This window comes from Jaculus jaculus, chromosome 2 (genome assembly GCF_020740685.1).
Source record: "Jaculus jaculus isolate mJacJac1 chromosome 2, mJacJac1.mat.Y.cur, whole genome shotgun sequence".
NCBI lineage: Eukaryota > Metazoa > Chordata > Mammalia > Rodentia > Dipodidae > Jaculus > Jaculus jaculus.
Window position 1 is genome coordinate 54,694,810 of NC_059103.1, and position 19,147 is coordinate 54,713,956.

The following is a 19,147-nucleotide window of genomic DNA, read 5'->3' on the forward strand; positions in this document are numbered from 1 at the left end:
TCTTGCTGAACTTCAAATTCACTGATTTGCCTAGTTTAGCTAGCCAACTGGTTCTGAGGATCTACCTGTCTCTGTTTTTGCTGGTATTATAAGCAAACGTCACATCCACCCAGCATTTATATGGGTGCTGGGAATATGAACTCTAAGCGTTTTGTTTACTGGGTCATTTTCCCAGTCCCTTGCTTAATTTTTCAGTGGAAGCAAAAGTAACTCCTTTCACTGGAGAAAGAAAGCAATGCCAAGGCCACATTAATATGGGTGGGTGCTCTCTCGTGCTTCCACCTCGTGAATGAAGCATGGCAAGGAATGAGAAGACTATCTTCCTAGTCAACGGAAGCCCATAGGTCAAACAGGGGAAGGAAGCTCCCCTCAGAGGCAAACCAGAGGGAAAGCCAGCCACTGACTTTTGAATACCAAATAAGGTAAAGTGTTCCAGAAACTTCTGCTGGCTTCAAAAGGCCTATGTCACCAACAAATATTTAGGGTAAATTTAAATGGCGCATCAAGCCTGGTGGTGCACACTTGAGATACCAGAACTCTAGAGGTTCACCGCAGGAAGATTGTGAATTCTTAGCCAATCTGGGCCATGTAGTGAGACTCTGCCTTAAATAATCAACCAAATAAAACAAGTAGAAATCTACACAGGTCTAGAAATAAAATTAGGTTGAGATTAAGTGGCAGTAATAAATCATAATTAGGAACAAATTTATCAAATGTTTGTGGCTTTAGGTTTTTGTTCCATTGTTTTTGAGTGTGATGTTCCTTTACTTTTGTGTTTTGATAGCTTCCAGAAGTGTGTATCATTTATGTGTTATTGTCCATTTTGTCTGTGTTAGAATCAAGGCCTACTTTCGGATGAGGGTTTTGGTCCTGCCACGTAGAAGTCTTCACAAAGCCTAATTTTCAGAAAAGAAATTCAACTCCATCCTTGGCTTAGCTGATTACCGAAGCTTATGACTCTACATTGAACTGGCCAGTGTGTTCCTGTCTGTAACCACAGCCTGGTCTCTCTGCTGCTCAGAAAACTTCCTGAGCCTGACTTGGACAACAATGCTTCATATGTTCAGTTCTTCTATTTTTTTTCTTGTCCTTTCTTTGTGGTGCTGGGGATTAAACCCAGAGCTCTGTAAACACACAGCCCCAAGTCCATTTCTTCTTCAAGTCCAAGACCCTCTCTGACAATCTGATGGAGACTAACAGTGCTACTGGATCCCCAGGAAGAAAACACTTCCACTCTGACATGCATGCACATACACGTGCAAGTATACACACACACACCCCGATTTTCTGGAGGTTCACAGATTCTTTGATGCCCAAACTCCTGTCATGGATACTATAAAGTCTATTCATGGTTTAAACCAGACCACCATCAAGCTGGCCCTGGACTTGTCTCTCAGGTGCTCTGTGAATGCTCTAATCGAGCTGAGTGCTACAGACACCCATTGACCTTTATGGAGGAGTGTTACAAGAAATAGCCCAATAAAATCTACTGCAATGTTTACCAGAAGGATGGCTCACAAGCTTGTTTATTACATTAGACAGTTTCTTCTCTCTGGTACGGGCATGAATGGTCAGACTAAAGCACCTGGCTTACCTTTACCTCCCAAACACTGCAGTTTACCCCTCTTCTCCTTCCTGCAAGCCTAAAGCTTGAGGGCCTGCTCAGCAAGGTAGGGACCTTGAGTGTGGCTACTGCATGTTACTTTATTTCTCCCCCATCTAGTTTCACTCTCTATGTTCACACTGCTTCACTTTTCTTAGTGTGTTCATCTACCTTGGAAGCTGCCTTAACTCTGTTTTATACAAAGAGATATGAATAAGTAGAATATTGAGAATTCAGTCCTCCCTTCTTTTGGTTTTCTCGAGGTAGGGTCTCCAGCTCAGGCTGAACTGGAAATCACTCTGTAGTTCCAGGCTGGCTTTGAACTCATGATGCTGGGATTAAAGGTGTGGGCCACCATGCCCAACTTCCCCCTTTCTTTATCCATTTTTCCCTCTTTGGATGGGGAGGGGAGCTAAAAAAAAAAATTCATGGTTCTATTACTTCTCTCCATTAACAACATTTTGAAGTAAAGTGTGAATGTTGAAGCCATATAACTATAATCTTTACAAAATAAAGAATCTATTGAGTGCTGGGGAGATGGTAGAGATAGGAAAATTGCTTGAACTTGATGGGCATCCGGTCTGACTGAAAATAAATGCCAGCTCAGGCTCAGTGAGAGATTCCTTCTCAAGGAAATAAAGTAGAAGAACAATAGAAGATGACATCCCATGTCCTTCTTTGTGCTAGAGGCCCTGGAATGCCCATTCCCTCTCTATTTGCTTCTGTCTCTGTCTCTGACTCTTTCTCTCTTTCTTAAATAAACATAAGGAATATTTTTGTTTTGTTTTGTTTTGTTGTTGTTGTTTTTTTTCAAGGTAGGGTCTTGCTCTAGCTCAGGCTGACCTGGAATTCACTATGTAGTCTCAGGGTAGCCTTGAACTCATGGTGATCCTCCTACCTCTGCCTCCCAAGTGCTGGGATGAAAGGCGTACACCACCATGCCAGGTAAGAGTATTTTTTAAAAAAGAAGGTAGAAAGAGAAGAGAAACACCGCAAGGTTGTCCTTTGATCACCACATGCACACATGTACACACACATACACACACACACACACATATATACACACAAAATAAGTAATTAGCTAGGTGTGGTGGCATATGCCTTTCATCCCAGCACTGGGGAGGCAGAGGTAGGAGGATCACCTTGAGTTTGAGGCCACCCGAGACTACATAGTGAATCCCAGGTCAGCCTCGACTAGAGTGAAACCCTACCTCAAAAATAAAATAAAAAACAAACAAAAAAAAAAATTAAAAAGAAGCAATGAAACAGAACTAGAACCTGGAGGGAAATGACACTAAAACTTTTGTATTCATGTATACATCACACTATTCACACATAAAGACTTTCACACTCAAACATCATGTCTATCAGAGACTACAGAACCTTAGAAGCAATAAAAAGAACTAGAACCAAGGGTTTGTACAGAAGTAGCCTGCAAAGCCCTTCCACACTCAGACTCTTCTGCTTCTGCCTCTCAGGCAGGGTCCCTTTTTAAAAGAATTATCCTTGTATATGTGCATGGGGGAGAGGCATGTGTGTGCCTCAGCACATGCTTGGAGATCACAGGATAATCTTGAATGTCAGTCTTCACCTTCCATTTTTGTTTGAGGCAGGGTTTGAGGTTGGCTGGCCCATAAATTTCTGAGATTTTCCTGTCTCAACCTCCATCTTGCTGCAGAAGGCCTGGGATTACAAACACTTGCTATTACATTTGACTTCACATGGATTTTGGGTATCCAAACTCAGGTTAGCACACTTGTAGAATGAGCACTTAACCCACTGAGCAACCATCCATCCCAGACAAGGTCCCATCTTAGGGCTGGAGGCCCATAGTCTCAGGAAATTCTAGTGTCTTTATTATTTTGTACTGCTTGACCCTTAAGTCTCCTGTTTGGAACATTAGTGCTGTTTCTACAGCAGCAAGAGAGCTGAGGGAATATCTACCATGAGAGTGTCAGTTAAAAATATTTATTATGTGGATCATATTAAAACATAGACCACAAAACACAAAGTCTGCTGAAAGAGTCACACTAGCAGAGCCTCTTCACCATGTGCATGACTACAGTTCTTTACAGGTCCTGGGCATTCATGGATGCTATGCCTTAAAGAGTTTTCATAGGTGAAATACAGAATTATAACAGTGGCTTTTACAGGCCAGGCTCTCCTGCCTGCTTATGATAATCATTGTGTATGAGTGTGTGTATGGGGAGGGGTCGGTCCTAAACCCAGATGCCCAAGTGACCACTGAGACTCACATCTCCAAGAAGGGGGCCCAGGTATCAGTCACTTTTAAGCCCTGCCTTTCTAATATGCATCTAGCACTAAAAACTGCTGACTCTCACTATTCTGGTGATGCCCTGTATCTCCAAGGCCACTTTCAAGAAATTCCAGGATGAGCTGACCCAGAAAGCACTTCCCATGGCTAAAGTTAGGAATTAACTGGGGGCGCAAGTGAGGCATGCATACAAAAAAGACTTAAAAGTAAGTGTGAGATTTCCAGTCTTCTCATAAGAGAAGCTCTAATTAATGGACTATTACAAAGCTTTTTTCTAGGTTCACAGGTAATCCAGTTCCGCAATTTAAATGAAAAGACCTCTGACACTTGTCTGCCAGGAACCAGATTACATTGTTGACCTACAATGCTGTCACCTCAAAGGCAGTACTTCAACATTCTCATTATGATGGGGGCTGCCACTTGGTCCCCAGAAACAGACATTTTACATTTGGAAGATGGCTGGCTAGAACTAGGGGAGAGCATAAGCCATAAGAAAATACCCTCTGTAGTTTACCAAAGGGACTATTCTATTCAGGAAGGAACCAGTGCTGACTTTCCTGAGTCATGGGTGGTCTGCTCTGACCAAATGAGCTCCTTGTCTTAGGAGATGCACACACACACACACACACATAGATGCTATTGGCAAAATTATTTTGACAAAATACCTTGTGAAAAAGGTATGCGTTATTAATTTTACATACAGATACATGGTGTGCTAACATTTCGCCAGTAGAAAAACCAAAACACTAATAGCATTGTCTAGGTACCTTCCCATTACTTCCTGAGGTAGAGCAGCCCTAGTATCTAGAAGTACATGCTCATGGACATGTCACTGCTCAGTGGTACTTGTTTTTTGGGGGGAGTCTTACTCTAATTCAGACTGACCTGACTGCAAGTTGCTCTATAGCCTAGGCTGGCCTCAAACTCCATGATTTTCCCACCTCAGTCTCCTGAGGGTTGGGATTAAAGGTGTGTACCACCATGCCCAGCTTCAGTGAGGCTTTTTAAGGAAGGGCTGTATGGTGGGGGGGGGGATCCTATGGCCCCAGCAAGCCCATTTTTAAAAACTCTTCCATTCAAACTGGACTGGCTATCACCAGGCTCCCAAAAGAAATCCCAAGTAAGTTATTCCTGCAAACAAGAGGATTGGGCCTGAATCATACCATACTCACTCTATTGAGACATCAAATCACACATACACATACCACCACCACACTCTGGCAGTAAGGTTGCTATCTTAAATACAAGTACTTGTGAGAGAAATCCATTTCCCAGAATGTTTGTCCACCAAACATTTAGCTCCATACAAGGAGTTATTCTAGGAAAACAATGGGAAATGCAGGATTAATTGGTTACTAATCACTTTACTTTTTTTTTTTTTTTCTTTTTGGTTTTTGAGGTAGAGTCTCATTCTAGCTCAGGCTGTCCTGGAATTCACTATGTAGACTCAGGGTGGCCTTGAACTCTTGGCAATCCTCCTACCTCTGTCTCCAGAGTGCTGGGATCAAAGGCATGTATCACCACACCTGGCTATTCCTTCACTTTTTGTAGGATACTTTTTCTAGCACTGGATTAAATCAATGTTGAGTGCTCTGCAGGTCCAGCTATGTCCATATTAGGAAAGTCTGAGCTCACATTGCTCTGGGTGAAAACAGGACCTGTCCTCCCTCCTCCCCTGCTTCCACCTCTGCATGTGTAGGTGGGAGAGTGGGAGCTGGGGAATGTGAACTTGATCTAGCATTGATCAGCCAAGCAGCAAACCCTCATTGTTCTTTAGATACCACACATAACTTCTTTCTAGTGGGGATCAACCCAGCCATTCTGCACACAGCACAGCTTTTGTGCTCAGCATGCGATAGGAGGAAAGGAATGGCACTGAGCATTAGAGCTTTATCAGACTTACCATAAATAAACCTTCTGAAAGTCAAGATGGAAGAGCCCATCAGTCAATTTACACTACTATTAGGTACCTAAGATTCAGTAAACATAACTATCTTCTAGCCATCTCTAATTTCTTATTTTTTATGGTGCTGGGGATGGATCCCAGGGCCTTGCACTTGCTAGGAGAGCACTCTGCCTCTGCTATATATCCCTAACCCTCATTTTTATAATTATGTATTTTAATTTTAGTACAAATATTGTAGTCTGTTTTGGCATTGCCTCTGATCTTTACTGTCATGCTCTCTGAGGTTTAATGCCATCAGAAAACAGATTAACACATAACCAAATAAGCTTTTACTGTTTTAAGTGCTGATCTAGGAATGTGGCCTCATTGTATCAGGACAAAGCTCCTGGGTATTGGGAGCATATTGTTGAGAACTGAGACATAGGCAACCTCTGTCTTTATGTCTTGGGCATGCATGTCTGAGACAATGATATAGAGAGGCTATGATGAGGATGACAGAGATGGCATGTATAGCAAGAAGCAAAACAGAACAGTAAATTTCAATACCCCCCTACTCTGAGACAAAATCCAGTATGATATTTTGAACTAAGTAAACTTTCAAAGGCCTCAACATCACTAAGTTGTGACAGCATAAAAACACCTGGCCAGGACAACCTTAGATGAGCCTGCAGGGATGTGGCCTATCTGAGCCACATGCCTTCCAGTGACAACAGGCAGATAATAAGGAAGCATGTTCTCTTTCTCTTATGCCTTAATATAAAGGAGAATTAACAATTCCTTATCTAGCCCCATCTCACATAAAGCAATAGGCCAGTTGTTATTACAAAAATGTCATAAAATGAAGCCAGATGTGGCCCACACCTTCACACCTGTAAGACCCAGCACTTGGAGGGCTAAGGCAAAAGGATTAAGAATTTAAGGGCAGCCTGGATGGTACAGTGAAACCTTGTCCCAAGAAAACATAAAAACAGGAAACAAACATTATTAAATTAAATTTTTATCTCTACTCTGTTCCCTGACTGTCTCAGCATGATCAGGTCTTAGGCAAAAAAACATAAGATCGTGCTATGTGCATTTAAAGCCAATGTGTTAACATGGGCATCTATATTAACAAACTTGGTTTTCAGTTTCCTCATCTATAAAATCAGCATAATAATGCTGTGCATGTTGTAGACATATGTCTATTCCTGGATTGTCCATCTGTAGCCTCTTGAAGGATTTATGCAAAATCTAGGCAGATGTCTCTTAATTACAAAATCAGTGACAAGGAAATGGTTTGAGGAGGATACAGCCAGTGAGAAGTCTACAGAAATGGACTTTGTGATAAATACCATCAAGAGGAGCCTTAAAGAGAGCAATAGTGCATTTCTGATTGCCTACTGAGAGTATTAAAGGTGACAGCCTGTGCCACTGAGTTGGAAAAGGAAGGGACCAAACAGAAAAAAAGAGATGAGGCTTTTGGCAACAAGGCAGGAAAAGCTGCCTGATATTGGGGTGACTTCCCCATTCTAGGAACCAGACGGCAGGGATGAAGGAAGGAGTTATCTCCAGTGGAATCCCATTATCACTTGCTGCCCTGGAGTCTTGGTCCTAAATTGTGATGTATTGACTTTGGCCTCCCTTCCATGCATTTCCATGCCAATAAAGTTGCTGAAATTAAAGAAGAATTGAATTGCAAAGCTTTTTGGCATAAATAATGTCATTGTAAAGTCGGAGCTAATAACAACCAGGATGCCCTTAACGCATTTAAGAAAAACCATCTGATACGTGCATCCCTCAATGTGGTTTGAAATTTCCCTTGGCCTACAAAGGAAAATATTTTTAGCATGTAGCACACTTTGCAACAGACATATAAATGCACTGAAAATATAATTTTAGGAAAGCATCTGGGTTTGATCATCCCAACCCCAAATAAGTCCTACTTTCTCGATACAAGGAACACCACCACATTTTGCTATGAAATATGCAGCAATTGCTGTGGCAATTTCTCATAAACATTTCATTACTGGCTCTGCTTTTTTTTTTTTTTTTTTAAAGCAGTGAATAACGGCTTAAATTTAAAGCAGCATTAAAGGAGACTCCTTCTGGAGTATTCAAGCCTGTCTTTCAAAAAGAGACCTCACTGGGCATTCTCCCCAGGGATATTTAGGCAATAGCATAAATAGTATTTTGTCTTTTATATCTCAAAATGTATATTAGAAATAACAGTGGCCACTTTCCAAGGGAAAAAAAAAATAGATCCACAGTTTTTACTGATCAGCAGGAATTTTGAGACTAAACATGCCCAGCAAAAGTTTTATCATCTCTTGTTGGCCAAACAGGTTAATGTCTATGAAGAAATGACTTGAATTAGAAGCAAATACCTGTTTTCCTGCAGACTGGTTATCCCTTAAGATTTCCCTGGGGCTAGGAAGATTGCTCTGTGGGTAAAGTACTTGCCACACAAGCATGAGAAACTTAGTTTGGATTTTTAGCACCCGTGTAAACTATTGGGTGTTGTGGGTTTGCCTGTAATCCCAGTGCTGCAAAGGCAGAGACAAGGAATCCCTGGGAATCAAGTGCTACTTTAACCAAATCAGCAAGCTCTAGGTTCAGCATGACTCTGTCTTAAAAAATAAGTTTGTCTGTTTTTTTTTTTTTTTTTTAATAAAAGGGCTGAGGAAATTGCTTAATGGTTAAGGTGCTTTCCTGGGAAGCCTAAGGAGCCAGGTTTGACTCCTCAGAACCAATGTAAGCCAGAGGCACAAGGTGACATATGTGCTCAAGGTCATGCATGCTCACAAGGTGGTACACACATCTGGAGTTTCACTGCAGTGGCTAGAGGCCCTGGCATACCAATTCTCTCTCTTTCTCTCTCTCTCATAAAAAAAGAATAAGGTGGAGAGTGACTGAGAAAGACCCTCAACATTGACCTTCATATACACCCACATATGCATGCCCACCTGCACATACACATATGCCCACACACATATGAACATGCATCTGTACATACTCCACACTCATGTACATCATATATACACACATACATGCCAAAAATAAATATGAAAAAATATTTCTACCAATCATCTCAAAAGATAGTTTCCCAGTAGAAGAGAGCAGAAATACACAACCAAAGTTTCTTGATAGTATGAATTTTAAAAATATATGCCGGGCGTGGTGGCGCACGCCTTTAATCCCAGCACTCGGGAGGCAGAGGTAGGAGGATCGCCATGAGTTCGAGGCCACCCTGAGACTACAGAGTTAATTCCAGGTCAGCCTGGACCAGAGTGAGACCCTACCTTGAAAAACTAAAAAATAAATAAATAAATAAATAAAATAAAAATATAGAAAAACTTTCCAACACCAATGCAATGGGTCTTAAATCTCAGAAAAATTCAATGACATAGGGTTCATTCACTGAGGCCAGCTGCCCTTGCTCCAGACAGCAGCAATGAGGTCTCAGAGAAGGTAGGTATGTGGCCTACTAAGAGCCACATGACATAGTATATAAAGCTTATTCAAAGCTGCATGTAAGTATTAACTGCTCCTTCATTCAATATGATTAACCCTGTCAAACAAAACTTCATAACAACATGCCCCATGAAAAACATCAACTTGAATGAGATAGAAGTGACTTCTCCTCCATCCAGCTTTCAGCCTTGTTCATTTGCCTCAAAATTATGTGTATATATATATATGTGGGGGGGGGGGAGATGAATGTGTGTCTCATGATGTCCAACTTGCCATGTAGCTAAAAGTTGCTTAAACTCCTGATCCTCTCATCACCACCTTTAAGTGTTGGGATTACAGGTGTGCACCGCTGTGCTTGGCTCATGATTTTGCACTTTATGTGTCAATTTGCTTGGAGCCCACTTACAGTGTGACAGTGATAGGTATAACTTAACAAGACCAGATGCACAACATGCTGATATATAAAGGCTCAAGCCAGAGGGCCTCTGCAGAATGACTTGAGCATGCTCATGACCAGTATCAATAGCCATGCTGTCTCAAGGCAACACTGCCCTTTTGCAAACACACATGGACCTCAGCGATCTGACAAACACTGACCAATCCCTTGACCTGTGATATACTTGCTGGCTGCCTGCCAGCTGACAGTGCTCCCTGATGCTCTTTTTCTGCTAGGTTTCAACACAGGGAACAAAAGCTAGGATGTGGCTTGGGAGTTTGCTGTTGAAAATAAGCAAGGTGATATGAAAAACATCCCTTACTTGCTTTACCTGGTGCATAAAGGCACTGTTTGGCCATTTGCCTTTTCTCATAAGTTTGTTACCATGGCCTGGTATTTATTATCTAACAGTTTCTACCTCACAGGAGGACCAGCTGCATCTTCTAAAGGCAAAGACATGAACTAATCTTGAGCCATACTCACACCAAAGATAAACTGATTTTTTAATGCCCCAAAGCCCAGTATTCTCTATGCAAAGTATCAGCCTGGATATACAGGGCTGGCCTTTTGAGACAGATAATGGAAGAGGGCTCTACAAGCTCATGACATGCTTGTGAGAGGCCATGTATGAAGAAGTTCACATTCTGCAGCCAGGAAAGAAAAAAGTCAGGTTTGGAGAGAAGGAAATTTATCACTCACTAAATTTAAAATCATCCCTTGCTGAGTGTGGTGGCACACGCCTTTAATCCCAGCACTTGGGAGGCAGAGGTAGGAGGATCACCATGAGTTTGAGAGCACCCTGAGACTACATAATGAATTTCAGGTCAGCCTGGGCTAGAGTGGGACCCTACCTTGAAAACCAAAACAACAAACAAACAAACAAAAAACTCATCCCTGTTAAGGGCTCTTTGCTATATTCCTTGAGAATAAGAGCAACACTGCTAAAAAATGCAAAGGCCTTGGCATGATGGACTGAGGATGGAGAATCCTGCACTTGATCCATGATTTTGTCATTAGCTGTGAGGACTGACTAATAGGTGACTAACCCTGACATGGGCTCATCTTCCCAAGGTGAGATGATACACCATTCTCTATAATGGAGCCCCAACTGTTGATTCTACAGGGGGCTAAAAGTTGTACAAGACTAGAAAATATGAGTTTGACCATGAAGCAATGGTGGTCCTGTTCAAGAACCATTATACCATGCAGATATTAAGTATACATATTTGGTACTGTAAATTATTAGTTCTTCACAGAAAAGAAGGAATGACAGCCCTATTCTCTAAAAGTAACTAAGTGTTTCTCTGGAATTTCCTTGTCAGAAAGGTGCTCTGGAGCTGGGGAGATGGATCAGTCAGTGAAGTGCTTGTTGTGCAAGCATGAGAGGTTGGTTAAGTGTGGATCCTCAGCACCCCAGTGAAAGCCAGGCGCAGTGACGTGCACCTGAACTTACAGGTCTATGTGCCACTCACTGAAATATCTTCAGTTTGCAAGGGGCAAGAGTCTAGCAGAAGCTGTATTAATTAAAGTGAGGATGAAACAGTTTATAGAAGGAAGATTTGGGTGTTTTGCCTCTGACATAAGGTTTATTCTGAGGTATCTTCCTCCTAGCTCTGAATTTTCAGGCTCCTTCTCTCTAAAGAGCTCTCTCAATGAAATCAAACACCATTACAATGAAATCCTATTAGACGTCAGACAGCTCAGCTTATTATGAGTGACATGATAAGCTCTTCTGAAGTGACTCCATGGGTGCACACCTACAAGCTTGAAAACCAGGCAGTGCTCACGTGTCCCAACATGGCCCATCAGACTTTACTCCTTGAGGACAATCACATGGCTCACTTGCACAATAAGCTGGCTGCCTTGTGACTGAGTCGGGGCTTAACCACCAGCTCTCAACTTTTTGTTTTCATCTAGACTTGGCCTCCCAGCTGAACATAGTAAATATAGGGAATGAACTTCCACAGTTCCTCCTGTGTCTCCCACTCTGGGGCAGAGGCCTCTTGTGCACTATTGAATGGAGATAGGTTTGCAGACCCCTCACAGACTGAGTTCACAGTCAGGTTCTATACCCTTTTAGTGCTATGTCTACTGCCCAGCATGATACTTTGCCTATCATTTGAATAAAAAAAAATAATCTCAAAGCAAGTATTTGGATCATTCAGGAAGAATATAAAATTGAAGAACACTATGAATTTAGTGTGTACCTAGAAATGTCAACAGGCAAGATGTATTTCAGAGTATAACATACTTACAGAACACATCAACCAACTCTAGCTCTACCTATGGAGATTTTGCTCAGTGGGGATAGCGTGAGCCTGAGTATAAGAGCTCTAAATTGTAGCTTGGGTCATTCTGGTGACTAGGTCTCTGCAAGGGTCTCTAACCCAAGCTTGCAGGTCTAGACTTTCAGCAAGATTCCAGCTATCACTGCTAAATTCATTCAAGCCACTGTGAATTCTATTTTACCCTCTTGTTTTTTCCCCTCTTATTTATTTGAGACAAAGTTTTGTTTGTAGACTTGGCTTGGAACTCACTATGTGGGCAGGGTGATCTCAAACTTGTGACCCTCTTGCTTCTACCTCCTAAATACTAGGGTATCCCCTATAATAGGAAGAGGAATGCACCACCACAACCACTCTTCATATCTTTTCAAAGCAAGCAACTCCTGTTTTCTTTCCTTTCTGCTTTAAAAGTTCACCAACCCCTTCCCCAAGATTTCCATCCAGTAGTACCACAGGCCTGCAAATACTGCTGTCCATTTGGGCCAGCTTAGAACTTCCACTCTTTATGGACAAAGTCCCCAAATGCTCCTTAGCTCCTTATTCTAACCAAGAAAGCACCCTTATGAGCCATATGTACCTAACATGTATTCACCTTAAGAACACATGCTCAGGGATAGAGTGAAGCTCAGTGATAACACACATGCCTACTACACCTCGCCTTGGTTTAATCCTGAGAAGCACATATGTACATATACACATATGTATATACATATACACATGATATATATGTAAAATGTCTAATCTGAAATCCTAAAAGATGCAGGCCTTTGTCCCCCCCCCCCCCAATATCAACTTCTGCAGTGTTTTCTCCCATCTTTGATAGGATTTTGGTACTGAAAAGTCTGCACTACATTCATCCCCTCCAACCAGGGAGTTACTTTTACAGGCAGAGCTGCCATGTTTTGAAAGTGCCACTCATGTGTGTCTCTCCTTCTGAAGCCTCTAGCAGCTCCCACTGAATCTTGTAGGAACTTCCTGACATCACTTTTAAGTGCCTGTGTGAGCTGACTGTGTCCATATTAACTCTTGGCAGTTACTGCTCTCAGGGCAGAAACAAGCACCTACCCATCTGTTCCTAACAGGAGGACTGAGAAGGAATGAGTACTACTCCAAATCATGATCAAAACATATCACATGGGTAAGGGATATGGCTCAGTGGGTAAAATGCTTCATGCTTGATGACCTGAGTTCAGATCCCCAGAACCCATGTAAATCCAGACTAATTAACCAGCATGTGTAATCCCAACCCTCATATGGTATCTAGCCAGGCATTCACAGCAGTGAAAAACAAAAGGCCTAGACTCAAACAAGGTGTAATGTGAGGACTGACATCCTGATATTATTCTTTGACCTCCACACATATACTGTGGCACACATGTACCCAAACATAACATATATCATACATGTGCGCACACACACATGGTGTGGAAGGGGGGCAGAAATGGAGAGAAATCACCTGGTGGATTCTACTATTAATTGAAAATACTAACCTATCAATCAGGAGCAGAATGACTATGGTTGTTAGAATGTCACAAGAGCTAGGGCTTGGAAAGCAGTTAAGAATAACAGTGTGGCTCAGTGGGAAGGGCGCTTTTCCCCACTTCTAGAAGAGGAAGCGATCTCCTGAGTCCTGTCCTCGAGCCAGGCACCACCCACTGAGCCTCAGTCTTGGTTCTAAGAATGGACTCTACCTGACCTGCTCACACAGTTCTCCATCATCAAAGCATGTTATACTGCTCCCCGCTTACAATACCCTTCTCCCCACTTTCCACCCTGGAGACAGCCTGTCCTGCAGGACCAACTTTAAATGACATCCTAACCTTTCTGTTTCCACAGCTAGAAATGACCCCCCTCTTTGAACTCTAAAGCTAGTGGTTTTTTAAATTGCTAATTGCTTTTTGTCTTAGGTTAATGATTTAAGTACACATTCTTCCTATTGAATTATTGGGTATCTTAAGGGCAACCCTGTTTTGTTTCTTTCCTCTCTGGATCATCATGGTTTGTCCCATGGAAGGTATGTGATTGGGAGGGTTCATTTCAGATCCTGGAAGTTTCCCCTTCCAAACTCTTCCTTCAGTCTGGACACCCAGCAGTTGTACTGTAAAAGCCCAGCAGCTTCTGTCATCCACAGGAAATCTTTTAGGAAGTGCACACTTTTATTTTAATTCATGTTAATTTGAGGCCTAGTCTTAAAACTACTGTGAATAAAATTCAAGTTCTTTCTGGAATTGGGGCTTGAAAGGGAGAAAAGGATGAGGAGGTTTCATTGGGCACATGTCACCATGCCCCAACAGCATCTAACATCTACTAGGACAATGAACACTTCTTAGTTTTCACCCATTATACCAAATGTGATGTTCAATGTTTGGAGGCTGGAACCATCTTCATTTTGGATCAAAAACTATACCCAGGGCTGGAGGGATGGCTTAACGGTTAAGGCGTTTGCCTGCAAAGCCAAAGGACCTCGTTTTGATTCCCCAGGACCCTCATTAGCCAGGTGCACAAGGGGGTGTATGCATCTAGAGTTCGTTTGCAGAGGCTGGAGGCCTTGGCGCGCCCATTCTCTCACTCCCTTTCTCTTTCTCTGTCAAATAAATAAATAAATGAAAATAAAATTTAAAAAGAATATACCCAAAAGCATATTCCTCCAGAGAGGAATAAAATATAGTGAGGCTGGCTTGAGTGATTTTTATTGGTTGTATTGAAAGATTCACTAGATATTGGGAACTAGCCAAAGAACAGAAGTTTGGAATATGCTTTGAGTTTACTGAGCTGAATGGTGTCCCTTCATATGTTAAAGTCTGAAAGTCCCATATGACTGTTTTAGAGATAGGACTTATTAGGGTAAAGTAAGGTCACATGCATAGGCCCTCATCCAATATAACCCAGCATCCTTATAAACAGAGGAGATAAGGACAAAAGTATGCACATAGAGAAATGACCCTGTGGGGACATAGTGAGAAGGTGGCTACCTGCAAGCCATGGAGAGAGGCCTCAGAGGAAGCCAACATTGTCAAAAGCACCTTTGGACTTCAAAATCGAGAGAGCCAATCTACTGTTTAAGCACCTCCTGTGGTACTTAGTTATGGTAGCCTAGCAAACTAATATGATTTCTGAGTCTCGAGTGCAGACATGAGGCTACATGTGGAAAAGTTTTGATAAAGTCTCTCCTACTTTCTTGTGCCTGCTGAATACAGTGATTGGAAGAACCGGTGGAGAAGTCAGGCATTTCCAGGAACACAAAGTAGTGACTATGATGACTCATGGATGTTTCAATGCTGCCTCGAGTAAGGCCAGAGCACCTACTCAAGACATCTTTAAGGAGCCTTGACAAGACATTTAGTCACATAGAAAATGTGAGCTGAACTACTAAACAAAAATGACAGTGAAATTATTAGTAGTCCCAAGGTGTACCACATTACAGAAACTGCAATTATTAATATAAAAGAACCAAATAAATCACAGAACATATACTTTGGCAAATATAATTTGTTGGAACTTGAAAAATAACCAGTCTTGGTTTTTGTGACTGACCATTAAATGCAGAATTTTTATGTACACACTGGGAGTAAGTATACTAATGGCCCTTAAAATTATGGTGAGAGCATTACATAACAGGTGCTAAAAGAAACCTAAAAGTTATTTTCCTAAGAAGCCAGCTGGCCTTCTCAATACTGAAAGCACACTGTGACTATCATGACACAAAGCGTCCTACAGCAGATCTCACTGAGTTTCCTCAGTTATGTGACAGCAGTATTTTCCCTGTAAGACCTCAGATTTCCTATGTGGCCTTTGGCAACTTGCAGGTGTTTGCTTGGAAAGAAATGGCATTTCCCTAAGATGACAAAATAATGTGCTGTTCTAAATTCTTGGATTCAGGAACAAGTATGGGAATTCAGGTGGAAGCTTGCCTATTTCCAAGACATGTTACACAGCCAAACCATCACTGTCCTTCAGCCTGTCATTGTAGCTGAATACTCCAGATGCAGAAGCACATGGGTCTGTGGCACGGGTCAGTGTGCCAATGATTCATCGGCAAACAGCCTGGGAGTTGAAATCAAAAGCTGAAGTAAGGTTAGGAATTAGTTTGTGCCCCTAAAATGTCTACTGTCAACTCAGCACTCCAACACTCTGCTTGTGGGCTGCAATCACCTGTGCTGCCGCAGCCAGTTTATGGGAGCCCTGTGACTAGTGTGCTCCGCCTCCACCCACAGATCCCACAAGACCTCAGAGGATTCCAGTCAGATCTGTTCTGTCCACAATGTACTCATTTTAATCCCAACAACAGCTTTTGAGCAGTTCTGTTCAATAGGAAGACACATAGGCCACGTGGATCATTTTAAGTTTTGTAGCTGCCACTTTTGTTTCTTTTGTTGTAGTAGTTTTGTGGCCCACGTTGGCCTCAAACTCATAATCTCCCTTGATTCAGATTCCTAAGTGTTGGGATTAGCACCAACCCCCTTCACATGCAACTTAGCTGCCACATCTTAAAAGTAAGAAAGCTAACTCAACACTAAATTAGACTGCCAACAAGATTGCCATGGCTCAGGGAACACTGAGGAAAAGGGGAGTGGAAAGATTATAAGAGCCACAGAGTGGGTGGGAATACCCTGGGACATGGTCTACCCCCTGTCCCATTAGGACTGACTGAGGTCTTCATGACCCACAGTTAAATCCAATAACCCCATAGAGGAGGGCCCCAGGGAAAAGGGAATGGGAAAGAGGGAATAAAAAAGTATAATCTGGGGCTGGAGAGATGGCATAGTGGTTAAATGCTTGCCTGTGAAGCCTAAGGACCCCGGTTCAAGGCTCGGTTCCCCAGGACCCACGTTAGCTAGATGCACAAGGGGGCTCATGCGTCTGGAGTTTATTGCAGTGGCTGGAGGCCCTGGCGTGCCCATCCTCTCTCTCTCTCTCTCTCTCTCTCTCTGCCTCTTTCTCTCTCTGTCTGCTGCTCTCAAATAAATCAATAAAAATGAACAATTTTTTAAAAAGTATAATCTGTTAAAACATAAATAAATAAATAAATATTTTAAAAATTTTTTAAAAAGAAAAACCAGGTTAATTTAATTTCAATAATTAGTTTATGGGCTATACATTCATGTCTCAATACCTGAGAGGAACTGGCTACAGGATCACTTATAGATGCTAAATTATAAAGACACTCAAGTCCCATCTATAAAATGTGTAGGGGTTTGCATATAACTTCCTCCCATGCACTTTAAATATTCATATTTATTTGCATGTACATTCATGAGAGAGAGAGAGAATGGGTGTACCAGGGCTTCTTGCCACTCGAATGAACTCCAGAAACATTTGTGCATATAGATAATAGTTCCACGTGGGTATTGGGGATTTGAACTTGGGTTGGCCGGCTTTAAAAACAAATGCCTTTAACTGCTGAACCATCTCTCCAGCCCTTCTGTGAACTTTCAATTGCCTCTAGGTTACTTATAATACATAGCAGAACATCGTTATAGTGTGCTACTTACAGAAAAAGAAGTCTGCACATGTTCAGGACAGAAAGAATTTCTTTAAAAAATATTTTGATGTACAACTGGTTGAAACTGCAAATGCTGAACCCACAGATATACATGTAGTATGCTGCAGTGCACCTGGAATACTATTATTTCCTCATGTAAAAATATTCTTAAAATCAATGAAATACATTACTTTCATTTTCAGTACAAGCCTTCTAAATCTGATGTGCTTTTCACATTCTACCTCAATTCACATACTAAGTTTTAATCAGAAATGTTTGGTTTGTGTTTTTACTTCCTAAAATCTACAAATGAAAAAGTAGATTGACTCACATACTCAAACTGTTCCAAACAAAACTGGATTCACTAGCCTTTAAATTTAAACTAATTTAATTAGGGTAAAATTTAAAATTCAGCTGCTAATGCTGGCTCTGGTGGCACACACCTGTAATCCCAGCAACACAAGAGACAGAAATGGATGGAGGAGGACCCACGAATTTGAGGCCAGCCTAGGCTGCACAGTAGACCCCGTTTCAAAAATTTAAATAAGAGCCAGGCCTTTAATCCCAGCACTGGGGAGGCAGAGGTAGGAGGATCACTGTGAGTTCGAGGTCACCCTAAAACTACATAGTGAATTCCACGTCAGCCTGGGTTAAAGTCAGACCCTACCTCAAGAAACCAAAATTAAAAAAAATGAAATAAAAATTAAATTCAGCTGCTCATAGGTACTAGATACTGTTCATGTGCTCCACGATCATGTGTGGCTAGTGGCTTCTGTACTGGACATTGAGCCTCTGACCATCTCCTCTGTTGAAGTGGAAACAAGTTTTCATGGTGAGCATAATGATGGTGAAACTTCCATCCTGGTGGTAAGGCCAGGAGATGGTATGACATGCACATTCAAATAGCAATGATATAAAGCAGGTTATGATTAATGCCAAGTATGGAGAAGGAAGAACACCCAAGGGACTGAAAAGAGCATCATGGAGGAATGCTAGTATTTGGAGACTGGGACTTAAGGGTGTGCATGTGCCTGAAATGGTGGGGAAAGTACTTTTAAAACCATAGCTTTAAGAGGACACAAAAGAGGATAACCCAATGGGAATGCAGCCTATTATGTTCACATATTAAAGATCCCAATAAAAATTATTTATTAAAAAATAGCTTTAGAGCCGGATATGGTGGTACACACCTTTAATCCCAGCACTGGGGAGGTAGAGGTAGGAGGACTGCTGTGAGTTTGAGGCCACCCTGCGACTACATAGTGAATACCAGGTCAGCCTAGACTAGATTGAAATCCTACCTCAAAAAATAAAATAGCTTTTAGACAGGACTGACAGCATCAACTAGCAGGCCAGAGTATCTAAATCCATTGTCAATGCAGAAAGAATGTCTGGTGGAGATGGGTTCCAGTTATGTTTTAGGAAGACATACTTGATATTGCTATGAATGGTGGACATATGGGGAGAGAGACTGGCTGCTAAACGACCAATTAGCTACTATGCAATGAAAATAGTAAAGGTACTAGGAAAGAAAATCATAAGAAATGTGATTAAGCATGTATGTAAACACTTCAGGATTCACAATGTAGGGAGGAAATCTGAGAAAAGGAGGATGTGTATGAGGTTCTTGAGCAATTAAAACAAGGCAAGATTGACAAATGTTATCTCCAGTGTGCCTGCATATAAATGTGTCCAAAGAAGATTAAAATT

At 41.7% G+C, this 19,147-nt stretch overlaps 1 protein-coding gene across 4 annotated transcripts in view; it reads right to left on the reverse strand.

Annotated features, from left to right (window-relative positions):
* The window catches only part of Aopep (aminopeptidase O (putative)), a 428,441-nt gene that overhangs the window by 86,143 nt on the left and 323,151 nt on the right, over positions 1 to 19,147 (reverse strand). The window lies entirely within an intron of this gene.